This window comes from Apium graveolens, chromosome 5, assembly GCF_009905375.1.
Source record: "Apium graveolens cultivar Ventura chromosome 5, ASM990537v1, whole genome shotgun sequence".
Taxonomy (NCBI): Eukaryota; Viridiplantae; Streptophyta; class Magnoliopsida; order Apiales; family Apiaceae; genus Apium; species Apium graveolens.
Window position 1 is genome coordinate 269,778,837 of NC_133651.1, and position 6,185 is coordinate 269,785,021.

Here is a 6,185-nt window from a genome sequence, read left to right on the forward strand (position 1 = left end):
CTCCCACCTTACTCTCGGCCGAAGGCCAAAATCCCCCACCCCCTTCCATTTTTCAATTCATTCTTCATCTTCCCAAGTGTAAATCTTTTACCTACATTCATCTTATATACTTTCCAAGTGTTTTGTGACTTGGAAGTTGAAGTTCCATGGATGCATGTGTAGTTCTTATGTGATCTCCAAAGAGAAACTCTTGATTCTTGTGAATTCAAGAGCTCTCTATGAGATATATTATGTATATGTGCTAACTAAGTGCTTTATGGAGATATCATGCTTTAAAATCCTTTGCATGCTACTGAAATTTCATTATATATTTATGTTTAGCCATGCATGTTAGTTTTAAGACATTAAAATGATGATCAACCATGTTTTGCATGCTACTCTTTTCGAAATCATGTAGTTATGTTTAAAAATCTATAAATTCGAAATATGTGTGCTTAAAATAGATTGTTTCCATGATAAATTTCTTATTAATACTTAAAAGAAGTTATATTTCATGATTATTAAGGATGAGTATTAGGTGCAAGTCGATTTTGCAAGCATTTAAAACTTTATGCCTAGCCGAAATCTTGTTATGTGCTTTCCATGAGTTGCATGTTATATATTTGGTTGCATGTTGTTGTTTTTGGGCATGGATGATCTCACCCAAGTTTATTTTGAGAATAAGGGAGTTATTTCAGTAGATCACCATGTATAAGTCTTGGTTTAAGTATTGAGTTGTTGTTAGTTGAGTTTGTCAAGTTAAAACCTTGGAAAATGAGAGTTATAGTTTCTGCAGAAAAATCAGTATAGCACCCTGAGGTTTAGAGTGAGTTTTGACCATGTCATTGGTGTGCACTTTGAGGCCCAAGCTACCAGAAGTTAGTATTGGGAATATATAAAAGGTTTTAGGAGTTTGTTGGAGGTTTGCATGTCATTTGATTAGGTGCACAAGTAGAATCACAAAATCTGTCCAGCAGGGGACAGTTTTGTTGTAACTTAGAAATAGGGTGATTTGACCATGTCATGGGTAGGCCCTCATTAGGCCCAATTGGGCCTCAGTTAGAGGGTATGTCAGAGAAGTTTTTCCAACCATAGTTCATAGGATATGAGCTAGCACCATGTGTCACAAGTTAATTCAAGTCAGGGCATTTTCTGCCCAGAAAAACAGGGGAACCTTGGATTTTAGCTTAGGCCCAAGAAGGCCCAAGCCAGGCCCTTGAGCCACATCAAGTTTTTGAGATGCCCTTAGGTCAGGAGAGTCTTGTGTAAAAGTTTTGAAGGAAAACTTGTAGTTTAAGAGTGTCTAATGTACTCAAGAAACCATAGTTGTCATTCTAAAATTTGCACCAGTGAGCACTATCACTTATCACATAGTTTTAGAACACTTAGAAGTGAGTATTAGGTCAACCACCATAGTTTTAAGATAGTATAAGGTCAGTAGAGCAAAAGGCACAAGTGAGGGTCAATAGGTTTTGGATAATTTAGGAAAGGCACATCGAGTTAGGAAGCCGAAATTTGAAGACCTTGTCTAGTTTAGCGACCAAGTGACTTAAGTTGTGAGTCGAGATCATCCAAGCCTAGTGTTGCATTATGGTATATATGGTGTTATTTGGTGTTAATATATGATATGTGAATATGTGGCTATGTGTGTGCAATTATAATTTAAAGGTGAATATAAATTAAGTGCATATAGGCCTAAGTGCCATCCGTGTTTAATTTCGAGTTGTAAATAGGTTAAGTTGGTGAGAATATATTATAATGAGGATTATTATTATTTATGTAGGATCTCGAGACGAGGGAAAACTTGCCATAAAAGTCGAGTGAAGCTCCAGTTGCTCCTACCGGTCGGACCAGACCAGCCTATCTCAAGGCAAGTGATTCAACTTGACCTTCGTATTTACTACAAATAGTTCTTATATATTGATGTAACTATCCTGAGTTATTTTGATATTTTTAAATCAAGCGTATCTTTCGTTTATCTTTGAATTATATAGAAATGCCATGAACCCTCGAGTATGTAATGCAATTAGTTCAAAAGTCTTTTCATGATAGTTAAATGCCATGATAAAATGAAGAGTTGTTATATTACTTGATTGATCCTCTTGATTAACATGATGATGATTCCTAAGTATTTATATCTCATCCTGATACTTGAACCCCTATAGAACCTTACCTTGAACTCTGATAGTCAGAAACTTACCCACATGATTCCTCATTGATTGATACCCTCTTTCCTATCCTAAAGCTTGACAATTCTGATATATATATACATCCTGAGCTAGAGATCATTACCTTAACACCCATAGTATTTGTGAAGCTAAACTTCTTAATGATCCAACACATGTACCTTGACGAGAAACCATTGCTTTAAGCCCAGTTTGGCATTACCCCTTCATATTATCCATAAGACTCACCATATTTTCCTGTCCAAGTTCTGACATATGAAAACCTTTTGGTTACCCTAATAGAGTAAAGTTTTGTGAATCATGGCCCTGAGATTTAGTACCATATTTCCCATGTTTCGAGTTGATCTATAATCCTTTGATAAAAAAATGTTTACTGCAAAAATAGATTTTGTCATAATTCGGCATCAGTTTTTGAAATAAATAAAATGAGGGTTTTCAGTCCCAAAGGGGGATAAATGTTTTCTTTAAATGGTGGATCTGGACTGAGACGCGAGTCCTTTCCACACTTATATTAGGCTTAATAGTTGCCTAGGGATTCCCATTAATGTTATAGAACCCAGCGAGGTTCGGGATTACTTCGCGGCTGATCACCGGCTGTAATCCGTAGCGTCATAAAATGATTTTGATTAAGACAAGATTTTAAAATTGTTTTGATGCAAGCAAAATGATGCCATCTCACATAGTTTTATCTCTCGTGACCTTTGGTTATGTCTTTCCATTGTCATTCTTAAAAGTATATCTCAATTTATGTTTTGTGTCGTACTGTTAGCACTTGTTGAGCATTTGGCTCACTTCTTGCTTTATCCTGATATTATAGCTAGCAGCTATGGTTAGATTCAAGCAGACTGCCCGTAAGACCTGTGATGCTGATGCTTATGTTTGAGCTCAGGTAGAATTAGTAATAATAGTTGTGTGAGGACTCGGTATTTTAAATCAGATGTAATAGTTGGTAGTGTTGGGCTGTTCCAAACCCTAAACTGTAAGATCTTGGATTTTGGTTGTGTATTCTTCATTAAAATGATGTAATAGCTATATTTATTTTGCTGTTTAAGTTGGGGGTGTGACAAGGGCATCTCACAAACTAGATGTGGCTCAAGGGCCTGGCTTGGGCCTTCTTGGGCCTAAGCTAAAAGTCCAAGGTTCCCCTGTTTTTCTGGGCAGAAAACGCCATGACTTGAATTAACTTGCGACACATGCTTCTAACTCATATCCTATGAACTATGGTTGGAAAAACTTCTCTGACACTCCCTCTAACTAAGTCCCAACAGGGCCTAATGAGGGCCTACCCATGACATGGTCAAATCTCCCTATTTCTAAGTTGCAACAAAACTGTCCCCTGCTGGACAGATTTTGTTTTTCTACTTGTGCACCTAACCAAATGACATGCAAACCTCCAACCAACTCCTAAAACCTTTTATATACTCCCAATACTAACTTCTGGTGGCTTGGGCCTCAAAGTGCACATCAATGACATGGTCAAAACTCACTCTAAACCTCAGAGTTCTAAACTGATTTTCTGCAGAAACTATAACTCTCCTTTCTCCAAAGTTTTGACTTGACAAACTCAACTACCAACAACCCAATACTCAAACCAAGACTTAAACATGGTAATCTACTGAACTAACTCCCTTATTCTCAAAATAACCTTGGGTGAGATCATCCTTACTTAAGGTACAATTATGGCAAAACAAAAGAAACTACACTTCACAACTCACAAATCTTCATGCTTTTGAAACAACAAGATATGCATTTTTATTAAAAGATAACCACGAATTATTACCATGCAACAAGAAGAATAAATCAGTATTAACACATTATTCCTACTGAAATTAAGGCTCACTAACAAAATCTTTCCAAATGATCAAAATCTTATAACATTCTAAGAGAAAAAATCCACATGCATGCATGTCTTCGGGTTTTGCAAACCAAAACAACATATTTTCTACATATATTCTATCATAAAATTGACATGCAAGCCTAGCATAAGCTATACCTAGATGATCACTTAGCATGCAAAGAGTTTTATCAAATTTTCACCACAAAATTCAAGTTATTATCACATAAACATGCAAAAATTGATTTAAGCAACAAGAATAGTCTTAAGGACCATTCATTCGGCTCCCATATGGTCATGGCCGAATGAAATGGATGGGAATGGCCATTTAATAATCAAGAGTTTCCCTCTCAAGACTTGGCACTTCTCCATTCCTTGTAGTCCTCTCAAAAACAACCCTAAACTCACAAGAATCAAGGTTGTATTTTGAGTTTCACTAAAACGTTTACATGCAACCTTTAAACTTAAACTTTTCACTCAACACTCTTTGAATTATGTATAATCAAGATATAGGAAGTAACATTTACTTGATTGGAAAGTGGGAGCTTGAATGAAGAATGAAGAAAAGGGAGGGGGGTATGGCTTCGGCCAAAAAGCCGAGAAGAGAGGGGAGAGCCGAGAGGAGGGGAGGAAAGGAGGAGTGTGGAAATGGTGGGGTGAAAGTGGAGTAATAATCATGTTAGTTTGGTTTTTATTTGATCAAAAGTGAGTGGATTTGAGATTTTACAAGAGTAACCTTCCAACATAGTTAGGTAGATTTGCATGCAAGGACAAAGTGGTAATTTGGTTAGTAGAATGAAAGTGAGTGGGGTTGGAAATGTCTTCATTGCCCCTTAGTTGAATTGGAAGAGTATTTGCATGCAAGGGTAGCCATGTAATTTTCTAATTATAACAAATAAAATTTGTAAAGATTTATTTTTATAAAATAAAATACAAGTTCAAAAATTATAAAATTTATACCATAAAATAACTTGGATTTTTAGAGACTTTATAAATTCATTTTCAAAATTTGTGAACAAAATACCTTTTAAAGGAAAATTTTTCCAAGGCTTAGAATATTCCTTATAAATCAAAAATAATGCAATTAAATAAACTCTTGCTTTGAAAAATCATATACTACATAAAGCAAATTTATAATGCAGAAATTTTTCACTCACACCAACGTACAATCATTGAATATATTTGCATTCGGCTTTATAATTATACCAAATTCATAATTAATATTACATAAAATGCCGGTCATAACAGGAATATTATTTAAATAATAATATTCAGATATTTTCTAATATATTGGGATTGATTTATTTTATTAAATCAGCATTACTCCAAACATTCTTAAAAATGTTTTCGAGTCTTCAAAATGATTTTTAAAAGTTATGGCGGATCCCAAAACTCATTTTTTATATTTAAGATCCTCCTTTCGATGGGGATTTAAATACTCGCTCAAAACCTGAGGGATCCGGCTCTGTGGTATATTTTATATTCGTAACAAGGTTGTTGTTTTGATAAATAAATTGATTACTTACCCAACGTTCGGGAAGTAAGTCCATCTAATTGAGTCGGTATAAGCGACAGGCCGGGGTACGGTCTATCAAAGTGTAAGTGGCTGGGTGGCAGCCCATCAACGCGCAAGAGGCCGGGTGGCGATCCAGCACAAGGTCCTAATGAGGCCAGGGTGATGACCGGTGGGGGATTCATCCATCTACTAGTAGAAAAGGTTACTTATTGGTATCTTTGCCTGCTCAGCAAGATATCGGGTTTATGCCAAACTTCTTTGCTTTTCAAAATTCATTGGATATTGCAACTCTGATCATACTTTACATGACATGGGTTTTCAGGAAATGTATGAGAGATATATATATGGATATATGTATATATATCGGGACTTAGTGAAGTATCTCGTAACTTCATTTCATTCAAAAATATTTCAAAGATCGAATCTATACAAGTCTTTTGTGGTAGTCCCACCTATGTGATGAACTTCGAAAACTTATTATACTTTGAACAGTGGTAGTTCAAGTAGTTTTCTAAAATGGTATAAGTATAGTGAAGTAATTGGTAACTTCATCTTCCTTTAAGCTTATATCCAGTAAGTAATTACCTTACATTTGATAAAGGTTTCTAGTAAGTTATCCATTTAGATACTTGCATTATTGTTTACACTATATATTATCTTGCGAGCTGTA